This window comes from Lepisosteus platostomus, chromosome 1 (assembly GCF_059453375.1).
Source record: "Lepisosteus platostomus isolate fLepPlt1 chromosome 1, fLepPlt1.hap1, whole genome shotgun sequence".
Classification (NCBI taxonomy): Eukaryota; Metazoa; Chordata; class Actinopteri; order Semionotiformes; family Lepisosteidae; genus Lepisosteus; species Lepisosteus platostomus.
This window is the reverse complement of record NC_142611.1, coordinates 11,570,010-11,583,476: the sequence shown is the minus strand read 5'-3', so window position 1 is coordinate 11,583,476 and position 13,467 is coordinate 11,570,010. Positions and strand designations below refer to the sequence as shown.

Here is a 13,467-nt window from a genome sequence, read left to right as displayed (position 1 = left end):
TGTTTTCTGTAGTCCACGATCAACTCCTTGGTCTTGCTGGTGTTCAGAGAGAGGTTGTCAGCCTCCTCCCTGTACGCAGTCTCGAAGCCTTTCGTAATCAAGAGTAATTCAGGGTCAGGGCTGAGGATGAATTGGTTCCTACCCTTACCACCTGCGGACGACCCGTCAGAAAGTCCAGGATCCAATCGCAGAGAGGGGAGCTCATTCCTACAGTAGGTCCCGGATCTTGGTGACAACCCGAGGGTACCATGGTGTTGAATGCTGAGCTGTAATCAACAATCGGCATTCTCATATACGCTCCTTTCTTGTCTAGGTGTGAGAGGGTAGTGTGCAGGGCAGTGGCGATGGCTGTTCTGTCGGTATGCAAATTGCAGTGGGTCCAAGGCGTCAGGCAGTGAAGAGGTGATGTGGGCGGTAGTCATTCAGACGGCTAAGTCTGGTTTTCTTGCGGATCGGAAGAATGTGGTTTTTCTGAAGCGGGAGGGGACTGGGTATTGAGTATGAGAAAGACTGAATATGTCGGTGACAGACCGGGGTAAAGTTAGCTTGAAGTTCGAAAAAGATTTTGGCACGCCTGTAGCGCTTTCACGAAACCTCTTAGAGTTGCGAGAATGCTTGTTTTGTGTATAAAATACATTGTGGATGCTTTCTCGGCCTTTACTTTTTCGTTTTTATGACATAGACATGCACGAATATTCTTTTGTCCATATCTTCGCAAATGGAAGCACAGAACGCCGTCAAACCAAACGCATTTTAAAGACCACGACTTGTGGATATTTCCACACCCTTTACATCAAACTATCAGTGAGCTAATTATCTTTTTTTAAACCTCCGATTTTTCATCGATACGTAATTACGCACGAACTGGAACCTTGGGGACCCCTGTGTGCACACGTTCACAAAGCGAGAAATACTGTTCAATACGGCCTCATGCGAAAAACCCGTATATGACCATAGGAAGCAGAACAGCGTAATCAAGTGTTGTGCTCACTAGGCAGGCCTCCTGACCTTTCACAGTCATGCTTTGTTGTGTGCAACTTTAATTATCTTCTTAGGATTTTTTGAACATGGCAACTTCCACCGAGACGGGAGTGGGGTGTGGGGGTGCTCTTCAATAGCTTTTTCATCTATACACACAAACGGATGTAACCAAGACACTCAGAACCTGTCACGCAGGGGCTGACTGCTGAGGATAGGGATCCAATGCGGTGCCCTTGGTAGGGTTGGCACGAGACGCAGGGGTAGTCGGAGTAAATAGGTAGGGGTCCGAGTCCGGGAAGGCGTAGAAGTTGCGTCGGTAGGCAGAGGCGTAAACGAAGAGATAGGCTGGGGTCAGGATCCGAGAAAGCGTAAAACAGGCGAAGGTACAAAATCGAGTGGCTAAAGCGGTTGTCGGAAAAGCGGGGTCGAAGTCCAGGGGAGAAGTCATAGTAAGGCAAAGGCGTAGTTAGAAGGTAAGCTCCGGGAGAGAATCTCAATCGTGAGCAATGACCGGGGGACAGATGAGGGTTTAAGTAGAGGACTGATTGACGCGTGCACGTTTGGTATGGGGAGAGCTCGAGGGAATGCGGGAGCGCTTGCCTGCGTGAGGGAGATTCATGACAGAACCAACAGAATCAACCTGAACTCATAGAAAAACAAGAATGCCCCCGAGACACCTGCACCCCCCTCCTGGACCACTCTGGTATCAACACCCCCAAACCCATCCATACCAGCTAACAAGACTCAGAATCGGTGCAACCCTCCAACCTGGACCAAGAGCAGGATGGGACAAGAACCTGCACCACACTACGTACACAGGTTTGTATTTTTGGCTGAAGATGAAAATGTCTAACATAGATTGTTTTGGTTCTAGCAAACAATAAAAATAGTTGTTAAAATCCAAACACACATAATGAGATCACTCTCTGTCAGTATGTGTAACATTCGGGGTCTGGACTCCTCTGTATTTGGGCTAAAGAGAGTTCAACAACATTATTAAATGCACTGACATCATAATCTGACAAGATCCATTGTTTAGGTGAGACTTGACCACCCACTGTCCCCCTGGTATCGTGAAGCTCATTGTCCTTTAGCTTCACAAAACCAGAATCACTTGGGACTCCGGGGGGATCGGTGTATGCAAAATATGAATTCCTTATGCAAGAAATTGTATATGGTCAATATAGCGATCATATCTTATCAGCAGATGGTAATCTCCAAGGAACAAGTAATAGGTTTATTCCACGCTGAAAAATGAACCCAAGTGATTTGAAAGAAATGTTAAACAACTCAAAGCGAGGTTGTATGAGGGTCTGGGGGCTGTCTGGTGTGTAAAACACTTGGTTTCAGCAGTGTGGCTGTTGTATTTGAAATGCTATTGAGCCATGAAGACGACCCACCTATCCCAGTGTATTACCTGTAATGTTATCTTCAAAAAATCATAAAAAATATAAAGAAAGGTTCCACAACCCAAAACAAAGCTGGGAAAAGTCAGAGGACCTGCTTAGTGTGCAAAACACTTGCAGCATTGTGGGTGCTGTGGTTTAAATGCTATTGGTTTGTGAACAGAATACCCCTATCCCAGTGCATTGTGCCACATTAAATAAAAGCACGAGAAAAAGAGATTCAGAACACAAAGCTGTGTCAGTGTTCCGTGTAAAAAAAGTCGGTTTGAACATCATGGGAGCTGTTTTTAATAAGCTGCTGAGTAAAGAATATTTTAATCTTCCTGCTGTCAGTAGTATTTTCAATATAGTTGACCCTTACCTGAATGAAAACAGGATGTAAAGGAAGGGTTTCAGAAATCAAACAAAGCTTTATTCCCGTGCTTACAGTCTGGGTAATTGGAGACTGCGCTGTTCTGCTTCCTGTGGTCATATACGGGTTTTTCGCATGAAGCCGTATTGAACAGTATTTCTCGCGTTGTGAACGTGTGCACACAGCGGTCCCCCAGGTTCCAGTTCGTGCGTAATTACGCATCGATGAAAAATCGGAGGTTTAAAAAAAGATAATTAGCTCACTGATAGTTTGATGTAAAGGGTGTGGAAATATCCACAAGTCGTGGTCTTTAAAATGCTTTTGGTTTGAAGGCGTTCTGTGCTTCCATTGCGGAGATCTGGACAAAAGAATATTCGTGCTCGGTAAAAAAATAAAGTCATAAAAACGAAAAAGTCAAGGCTGAGAAAGTATCCACAATGTATTTTATACACAAAGCAAGCGTTTTTGTAACTAAGAGATTTCGTGAAAGCGCTACAGACGTGCCAAAATCGTTTTCGAACTTCAAGCTACTATAACTTTGCCGGCAAACAAGACGGCGCGGCGGCGGCAAGCCGGCAGGTAGAGCTCTCAAGTAGTAGACTCAATACCGAGCAGCGGGAAGCCGGTGAAGATGGTATAAGTAGCACTGCGCACCGCACGGTGGAATGTGAGCAGGTGGTTTAACTCCTGCGGCGGCGTTTGTTAATAATCGCCCGCTGCTGGGGCTGATTAGCTCGCTTACGAGTTGGTCTTGACTGCCTGGTGGTCATGACAGAATCTTTGTAAACCCCATCTTATCCCTTCTTGTTTATCTTTTTGGAATGCAATGTTTGAAAATATAAACTGGAAGTTAGTTTGGACAACTCCTGATATCGTATTACAAATAAAGTTAAAGGGATATTGTTTAAAATTGTTCAGAAGTTGTATCCAGTTAAATGAGTGCTCTCTACATTTAAGCATGAGCAGGATGATCTGTGTGTTTTTTGTCGGGCTTAAAGGGAATCTTTGGTGCATTTATTTGTGAGGTGGAGGTTTGTGAAGTTGTTTTGGACAGACATGCAGAGTTTTGTTTGCAGGCAGTTAAAGGTGTTTTTTAGATTTAAGGATTTTGATATTTGATTGTATAATGTTTAATAGAAAATGTGGAAAAAGAGCATTTATTTCTAGTCAATTTATTAGTCATTCTGGGTAAATTTCACATCCATAAATCAAAATGGTTTAATGATACTCCCCTTTTTAAATCTTTGAGGAGGAGCTGAAACACTATTTCAATTCTATAAAAAAATTGAGAAATAATAAAGCAAGGAAAACATATGATATATGTAAAAAATACAATTTGATCACATAAGTTACTTCATTACCTCTGGCGGTTAAATGTTTTTTCTCTTGTATCTGTTTTTTGATCCACTGGTTGTAGTTGTATTTGTAAATTCTTTATACGTTTAATAAAAAAAAAATATATATATACAGAAGGTTTGGTTACTTGCCACAAAGCCCAGAGCCTAAGCGGAACAAAATTAAGTTTGCCTCTGGTGGGAGGGGCTCTGGGCTCTAGTGAGTCACTTGTCCTGGAGTCTTTTCATTTCAACTCAGGTTGTACGGTGCGCCTCGCTTTCCTTCGGTGTATCTGCGGAGTATTTTGCCCCGCAGCGATACGCCTGCCGGTAGCTGCAGCATTCTGAAAAGAGAAAAGAAACTTCTACAGCAACATTTTAAATTTCACAAAGCAGATTAAACTGGGACCAGCTACCCAGGAACTAGATAATCGTCGCGAAATGAAGACCGCTGTGGAGCTCTGCCTGCTGCTCTGTGTCCTATCCCTAGGCTTCCAGACTACAGCTTCGAGCACGGGTGGAGGTAGGTCGGGCGGCGAAAACGTCTTTCATTCAAATAGACAGCCTCCTTTGTCTAAGTACGTATCTTGAAAAAGTGAAATGATTTTGTCACGTATTTTAAATACTGGGACAAATCTGCTTTGAGCAATTCAATTTCCCTAGAGTCTTACTCCGCCGTTCCGGCTCTTACCTGGTCCCGCGAAATCCTAGTTTTCTTGCACTTCACAAAATGACAAAACCGCTGACAGCAGAAACCGGGCACTTCTCACCGCTGTTTTTATGCTGAGAATCGTTTTATAGTAAATAAAAAATTCTACTACACGACATAATGAAGTTTGTGAAAGGAGGCAGAGGAGAAGACGGTGAGTAGAAACACGATTTTGGCACACCTGTAGCGTTTTCACGAAACCTCCTAGAGTTGCGAGAACATTTGCTTTATGTAAAAAGTACATTGTGAATGTTTTCACAGCCTCCACTTTGCCGTTTTTATGCCATTTTTGTGACCACGCACGAGTCTTCGTATGTCCGTGTCTTCGCAAGGGAAACAGACTTGTGAAAATGGTCTTGTTTCATAAAACGTTTAATTTTTTATTTTTAAGTATAGTAGGAGCAGAGGGGTAAAGAATGGTACCAGTTAAGTAAAGGCTCTTTACCCCAGGTATTTAAAAAGCCGACCGTATGTCAAAGTAAAATTGTAAAGCTATCACTGGTATCGCGTCGCCGTTCAAAAAGGAGCAGGAAGTTAGTAATAAAGCCACTTGGAAGTCGATAGTACTGTAGCAACACCACAGAATGTGGACCTTTCTGTTATTTCTACTAAATGACATAATGAAGTTTGTGAAAGGAGACAGTGGAGAATACGGTGAGTAGTAGCTCGTCTTTTTTTACTTTTCTTACGGCAACGTCGGTCTCGCGGCGTTTAGTTATTTCTTTACGGTCTTGTTTCATAAAACGTTTCACTTTGTACGTTTTACACTATCATATCAACATCTTCGAAATGGTATGAACTGTGCAAGGAGGAAAATAAAAAAAAAACTCGCTACGGATCTGCTAAGAATCTCGCCGTCAATTCATTTAGTGATCTGAAATAATTCAACCTAAACTAACTCTATCTGGTGTAACTGGTAAATTCATCAATCGATGAAAGGTGTGCTTTTTTAATACGTTAAATTTAGGGGAGAACGCAGCACTTATGTTGTGCACATTGTTGTGCACTTGATACATAAAACATGATTGATTGATTGATTGATTGACTGCAGGTGCTCACAGCTCAACTTCACTGTGAACCACAGAGGACTGCTCAAATATAAATCAAAGAAAGCGAACGCCTTATCGTATTGTTAATGTTGCGTTTCGATTGGTGCTTGAAATTCCGACATCCTAATACCCGCTTAAGCATTGAGGCTGACACGTTTTTGCATTTACAAAAATGCCTAAGCATTAAGCATTGAGGCTGACACGTTTTTGCATTTACAAAAATGCCTAAGCATTAAGCATTGAGGCTGACACATTTTTGCATTTACAAATGCAAAAATGTGTCATTCAGACGGCTAACTCTGGTTTTCTTGCGGATCGGAAGAATGTGGTTTTCCTGAAGCAGGAGGGGACTGGGTATTGAGTAAGAGAAAGAGGAGAGATACCCACTGTCTGGAGACAGTGAGTATCTCTCCTGGTTTACTGGGATTTTCTTAGCTGCGTCTGTGTTAGGGACTTCGAACCGAGCATAGAGTGAGTTTAGTTCAGCGGAGAGAAAGACGTTTTGTGTCGTATTGCTGGGTTGCGCTTTGTAATCTGTGATGGTGCGAATTCCGTTTCCCATATTCCGGGTGTCTCGGTCATCGTGATAGTATGATCCAGTTTCTCTCTATAGTTGTATTTACCTCTTTTGATGGCTTTTCTGAGGTCAGATCTGGATTTTTTTTGTACTTGTGTTGAAAGTGACTGTCCTAGCGTTGAGTTTAGCGCGTATTTCAGGATTGACGCATTTAATGTCAACTAGTTCATAAAATTGGGTTCTATGACTTCTGAATACTGAAATATGTAGGAGAATCTTACTTATTATGTAGAGGGCTTCTTATCACTTGTAGAATTCCCTGTTTATTAAATTGTGTTTCTTAGGTGTTAAGAATTGCTTACACTTATATAGTGCTTTTTCTGGACACTCCACTCAAAGCACTTTACAGGTAATGGGGATCCCCTCCACCACCACCAGTGTGCAGCCCCACCTGGATGATGCGACGGCAGCCATAGTGCGCCAGAATCCTCACCACACATCAGCTATCAATGGGAAGGAGAACGGAGTAATGAAGCCAATTCATAGATGGGGATTATTAGGAGGCCATGATTGCTAAGGGCCAATGGGAAATTTGGCCAGGACACCAGGTTTACACCTTTTCAAGAGACACCCTGGGATTTTTTTTAATAACCACAGAGAGTCAGGACCTGGGTTTTACGTCTCATTCAAAGGATGGCGCCTTTTTACAGTATAGTGTCCTTGTCACTACACTGGGGCATTAGGACCCACACAGACCACAGGGTGAGCGCCCCCTGCTGGTCCCACTAACACCTCTTCCAGCAGCAACCTTAGTTTTTCCCAGAAGGTCTTCCATCCAGGTACTGGCCAGGCTCACACGTGCTGAGCTTCATTGGGCTGCCAATTGTGAGGAAATGCCTCTCCTCTCCCTTTGCCTTAGTGTACTCAAACCATTTTGTCATTTTGTGTTGTTGTTGTTTTTTTCCCAGGTGTGTTTTTTAAAAAGCCTGGAGATACTCTGCAACAGGTTCTGCCGAGAATCGATCCCAACTCGCAGCTGACATGGAGGAGACCTGAAGAGAAAGAGGAGAGCCTTGTTGTGACTTTAGTCGATAACCAGGTGACTTGCGTGGGGCAGTTTGAAGACCGCTGTGAATTGAACTCGAGTACCTCAGAGCTGCGACTGCTGAATCTGACAGCTGCCGACACTGGCCATCTTCTGCTCCGAAACTCAAGCGATGAAGTTGTTTGGACCGGATATGTCAGCGTGGAAGGTAAGTCACATGAACAGCAGGGAACTCTCCCTCTTTGATATCAGTTTGAAATGTACAGTATGTTCAGGTTGTGGTTAATGTCATCTGCACCGAGTTCGTCATTTATGTCAAGCTTGTATTGAATTATATTGTTGGGCGAGGGCTGTGCAGTCGTTTTTTTTTTTTTACATTTTTCTGTTTGGATTGCTGGCCACTTTAATGGAACCTGTGCCAGGCAAGACCGACAGGGTAATGTTGAAAATGAGACTCAGTCATGTGCTCTCCGTGCCTTATGCCCTGAGCTTTCAGGATTGACTCCGGCTTTGTAACACCCCTCACCAGGATAGGTGACTTTCTCATAGAGGATGGGGGAGTAAGGAAAGACACCAGGGAACCTATGTATTGTGTTATCTTGTGTATATACTGTACATGCTGTCGTTGAATCACTGCATTCGTTTCTTTCTTTCTGTTCACCTATCATTGCAGCCATTGCAATTTGTATGTGTACAGTTTCAGTGATCTCTTCTTATCTGACTCAATCTTGAGTGCAGTTAGAATTACATTGACTATTTGAGTTGTTGTCTACATTAGTGTTGGTTTGTTTCATCAGCTAGTATAAAAAACATTCTGTAAAATGTCAGCTCTTTTCAACCATATAGTAGTTACAATTTTTCCTGACTTTTTCTCCTCTTCCACAGGTGTTGTCCTCGTGCAAGGGGAAACTCTGAGACACACTCTCAAAAACACAGTGCATCTCTTAAGGCTGTGTTTGAGATGCCCGGGAACTAAGACAGATGTTCTTGTAATGACTGTAGATCATAACACATCACACTGTACTGGTCGATTTACTGACCGTTGTGGATACAATTCATCTACTGCAGAGTTCTGGTTGAATTATTTAACGGTCAGTGACACTGGCTTGTACATAGCGAGGAACTTGGACAAGGAAGTTGTCTGGGCGTGCAATGTGGATGTTAAAAGTAAGTCTTCTGAATTATTATCATCATCTTAATTTATATTAATAATAATAATAATAATAATTGCTTACACTTGTATAGTGCTTTTCTGGACACTCCACTCAAAGCGCTTTACAGGTAATGGGGACTCCTCTCCACCACCACCAATGTGCAGCCCCACCTGGATGATGCGACGGCAGCCATAGTGCGCCAGAATGCTCACCACACATCAGCTATTAGTGGGGAGGAGAGCAGAGTAATGAAACCAGTTCATAGATGGGGATTATTAGGAGGCCATGATTGGTAAGGGCCAATGGGAAATTTGGCCAGGACGCCGGGGTTACACCCCTACTCTTTTCGAGAAATGCCCTGGGATTTTTAATGACCACAGAGAGTCAGGACTTCGGTTTTACGTCTCATCCGAAGGACGGCACCTGTTTACAGTATAGTGTCCCCGTCACTATACTGGGGCATTAGGACCCACATGGACCGCAGGGTGAGCGCCCCCTGCTGGCCCCACTAACACCTCTTCCATTTAGCATATACGGTATGTAAATGTATTTCTTTAACCTGCCGTTAATTCTGTTTGTACTTTAACATAGTAAGTGTCATAATCCTACCTTAAGAACCCTGGGCATTGGACTAAATTGATCACAGTTTCAGGTACAGTAGGTGTGTTAAGAAGTCAGCAATATCTAATTCAGACGAAGGCAGTTCCAGTCCTCTAATGTATGATTCCTGCATGGTTTAGTGTCACTGTTTCATTTGCACCTGGTCACCACCTTGAAAACAGTTGTTAACCAAGACTGGAGTGAGACTGTTAGTGGGGTACGACAGGTATTGGTTCTTGCATTGCTTCTTTTCCTAATCTGTGCCAAGGATCTAGTCTCTGGTGTAGTCTTGATGCATTTATAGGTAATGCAAACATATGCAAATACAGTGTCAGCAGCACAAGCAATACCAAAGACCCTAGACCCTGTTAGGATCTAGGCAAACACCTAGCAAATGACATTTAACATGGATAAGCACAAGGCCAACAACACGTGGGCAGTAATGATCTGACCTCTGACCTGGAAAAGGCAATGCATGTCACTTTGTTGGCAACCTCACTTAGTGTGGAGGAGATTATTGTTTACAAAAACATTTTTTTTTTACTATAAATTGCAGCCTGCGTGCTTGTATTTGTGTATGGAAATGTGTCCGGTCCAGGGATTAGTCTTGCCTTGTTCCCTGTTCGACCGGGATAGGCTCTGGGTTACTGCAACCCTTACAAAGGGTAAACTGCTTTCTGATAATAGAGAGTTTCATACAACATTGTATTGTTTCAGCATTAGTGTTTTTTGTTTCTTCACATTTGTACTATTTCTAAGCTTCATGAGATGATTTCTTTTCTTTTCCCACAGGTAACGCACAATCTCTCAGTACATTCTGCATTTCCAAGTCCTTGTCATCATCATTGCTGTTTGTTTTTTTTGTATACTGCTGTATAAAGCCTTAGAGACCCGGAGGAGGAACTGAAAGTGTGTCTTGAATGTACTGTATGCCACGGTGCTCCTGGATACACCTCCCATACTAAGCCCGGCAGTGTATGAGCCCAACAAGGACGAGAGCCGCGGAGGAAGCCACGTGTTTAACCCCTGCTGGTTGGCGAAAACTTTCTACCCTCCCTGAATGAGTACTGCAGCACCTGAAAAGATGTCACTGGCCTACTGTCAATTTTTTATTGGCATCTTGATGTGTTTTAATGATTTCATGACTGTTCTGTCTTTAGATTTTTAAATTATACAACTTTAGTTGGAAGAGTAAACCTCATTATAGTCGAAAACACCTTCTGAGTAAGCCAAAAAACCAAGGTGGCATGAATGTTATAGAATTTTACATGTCAAATCTAACATTTAAAATTAATTGGAATAGGAAATATATGAATAATATCTAATATTTGGATTTTTATTCCAAGCATAATTTTTCAGAATGTTGGGGATCTTGACTTTTTGTTAAAATGTAACTTTGATATAAAAAATCCCAATTAAGTTATCTAATTTTCATAAGCAAGTATCATTATACTGGACTTTATTATGCAAACACAGTTGTTCACCACATACATATTATATTTGGAATAATCAAGACTTCAAGTTTAAAAATAAATGTATTTAGTGGCTCAACTGTCAAATGAAGGCGGTAGATTGTTTCCTTATCCTGAATTCCTGGAGAGATTTCAGTTCCCTGTCACCCCTAAGGAATATGCAATAGTTTTTGATGCCATTCCAGAAGGTGGAGTGAGCTTGTTAAAAGCAAATCAAAGCGCTTTCAGGACTGACTTCCTTTGTGGTCTTACAACTGATTTATTCTTGGATGGCATGGAAATAAAGGATAAGAAATGTACTGTAACAATACTCATATACAGAATCTGTTAGGAATCCCTGGTGGGAAGATACAAGGATCCTGTGCAAACGCAGGCACGGGTAATAGATGAGGCAGGCGAACAATCCAAAAACGAGGGGCAAGGTCATGGTCAAAAGGCAAAAGGCAAATTGTAATCAGAGATCACCAAGATCACCGTATGACCTTGACTGCTAGAAAGGTCCGTAATGAAGTCCACAGCTATGTGGGACCAAGGGCGGTGTGGGATCGGAAGAGGGTGAAGGAGACCGGTCTTCTTGGCACGCGGAGTCTTTCTCCTGGCACAAGCTCGGACGTACTCTACAGCATCTGATCGCATGGAAGGCCACCAGAAATCTCTGGTGAGTAGTTCCAGAGTGCGTCTGCACCCGGGATGGCCTACAAACCGGGAGTCATGCCCCCATTGCAGGACCACAGAACGCAAGTTGTCCGGTACAAAAAGCTTATCCGGGGGGCAGCATGAAGGAACTATAGCTCCTTTGAGGGCACGTCTGATCTGATCCTCAATAGAGCAGTGGATCCCCCCGAGGATTCCGTTAGATGAGATGATTGGTTCCAGAGTGTAGTCCAGATCCGGGGGATCATGGAGCCGAGAGAGAGCATCAGCCCTCCCATTCTTAGAGCCAGGCGTATAGGCGATAACAAAATTAAAGTGACCAATGGGCCTGACGGGAATTGAGGCGTTTGGCCGACTGAATGTAGGCCAGGTTCTTATGGTCCGTGATAATGACAAAGGGGTGATGAGCCCCCTCCAACCGGTGTCTCCATTCCTCCAGGGCCAGCTTGATAGCTAGGAGTTCACGATTACCGACATCATAATTAACCTCGGCAGGGGAGAGCTTCCTCGAAAAGAAGGCACAGGGATGTGGAATGTGCTTATCCCCGTGGCGCTGGGAGAGGACTGCCCCAACCCCATAGGCTGAGACGTCAACCTCCACCATGAATGGCCGAGAGGGATCCGGGTGTCGTAGAAGTGGCGCCGAACTGAAGAGTTGTTTTAAGCGTAAAAAAGCAAAGTTAGCCTCCGGGTTCCATTTACCCAAGCCTGGTCGATTGCGGGTTAGTGCTGTGATAGGCGCCACGACAGAGCTAAAGCTCCGGATGAAACGTCTATAGAAGTTGGCAAAACCTAGAAAACGTTGAATTTGCTTTAAGTTACGAGGGGCTGGCCAGTCATTGATGGCCGCCACCTCGGCAGAATCCATCTCTACACCAAGGGGGGGAAATGATGTAACTCAGAAAGTGAATTTTAGAGGCGTGAAAAACGCACTTCTCAAGCTTGGCGGAGAGTTTGTTGTTAATGAGTCTAGTCAGGACCTACTGGACGTGGTGGACATGATCCCTAGGGTTGGCAGAAGAGATGAGGATATCATCCAGGTAAACCAAAACAAAGTTCCCCAATAATGTCCCTAAAAATGTCATTCATGAATGACTGGAAGACCGCCGGGGCATTAACAAGACCAAAAGGCATCACCTGATATTCATAATGTCCATGGGTGGTCATAAAGGCCATCTTCCACTCATCCCCTTCACGTATCCTGATTAGGTTGTAAGCCCCCCGTAGATTTAACTTCGAGAAGATGGAGGCTCCCCGTACAGACTCCAAAGCGGCTGGAATTAAAGGCAGGGGGTAACGATGTTTGACCGTAATGGAGTTCAGTCCTCTGCAATCAATACACGGCCGCAAGGAGCCATCCTTCTTTCCAATACAGAAGAAACCCGCACAGGCTGGAGAAGAGGAGGGACGAATGAATCCTGACTCCAGAGCCTCCTTAATATAATCTTGCAAAGCCTGATTCTCTGCCTGAGTGAGAGGGTAGATCCGTCCTTTGGCTGGGAGCAACTCTATAGCACAGTCACAGGTACGGTGAGGTGGAAGCAAAAGAGCCTTCTGCTTATCAAAGGCTTGTTTCAGATGCCTGTATTGGGGCGGGATGGTAGAGTGCTCCTCCCTAGAGGTTACTGCAGCAGCAACCTTAACTGGCTGACATGACAGGATTGGCTCCAGGCAATGAGCTCGTTCTTGTCCCAGGAGATGTGGGGATCGTGCTTCTTGAGCCAGGGAAGGCCCAGGATTACCGGGTAGGCAGGCGAGTCCAGGAGAAGGAGTGAAATTTCCTCAACATGAGTAGCACCAACTGTTAGACGGAGAGAGGGACGGTTTGCCAGGTAATCCGTCCAGGTGCAATCAGGGATCCATCCAGAGCTTGAATACAGATCGGGGGCGAGACCGGAGCCAAGGGAATATCCCACTTCTTAGCAAAAGTGGCGTCTATAAAGTTCCCCGCTGCCCCCCGAGTCAACAGAAACCAAAAGGGGAAGGTGTAAGTCAGTCCAAGAAATTTCAGCTGGGAATAAAGGGCCAGACGAGGTTTGAGAAAAAACGGTACTACTGACTAACAGTAGGCTGCGGAAGGGTTTGAGAAGGATACAGGGGTCTCAAGGGACAAGCAGAGAGGTGATCAGGTGCAGAGCAATAGAGACAGTCCCTCCTGACAGCGCCTTTCCTTTTCCTCCGAGGAAAGGGGTGC

The 13,467-nt window shown here is 44.1% G+C and overlaps 1 long non-coding RNA gene across 1 annotated transcript; it reads left to right on the top strand.

The window, feature by feature from the left end:
* Window positions 1–3,304: 3,304 nt before the first annotated feature.
* On the top strand, window positions 3,305–8,561 carry LOC148677692 (uncharacterized). The gene is made up of 4 exons (XR_015934825.1): window positions 3,305–3,399; window positions 4,470–4,596; window positions 7,317–7,601; window positions 8,279–8,561. It is a non-coding gene; the product is annotated as an uncharacterized LOC148677692 (long non-coding RNA).
* The last annotated feature ends 4,906 nt before the right edge of the window (window positions 8,562–13,467 follow it).